We start from the raw sequence: 252 nt of genomic DNA, 5'->3' as shown, positions 1-252 counted from the left end.
CTGGGAAAGGGCCGGAGTGGGCGGCACCGCCCTGCCGGCCTCCTGGCCCCGCCGCCCCGGCAGCGCCGTCCCGGGTGAAGCGAATCCCAGGGCCAAGCCCGCCACCCAGCCCTGGGGTCTCCAAGGCTTTCGGATCGGCCCCAGCGACCCCGCCTCGCACTCACCTTCCGCGCGCGGCTCCAAGCCCGCTCCACACCGGCTGGCCTGCGGCCGACGCTGCCGCCCCGCGCGCACACGCAGCCTCCCGCAGCC

Source organism: Ursus maritimus, unplaced genomic scaffold (assembly GCF_017311325.1).
Source record: "Ursus maritimus isolate PB19 unplaced genomic scaffold, ASM1731132v1 scaffold_20, whole genome shotgun sequence".
NCBI classification, from domain to species: domain Eukaryota; kingdom Metazoa; phylum Chordata; class Mammalia; order Carnivora; family Ursidae; genus Ursus; species Ursus maritimus.
This window is presented reverse-complemented; position numbering follows the sequence as displayed.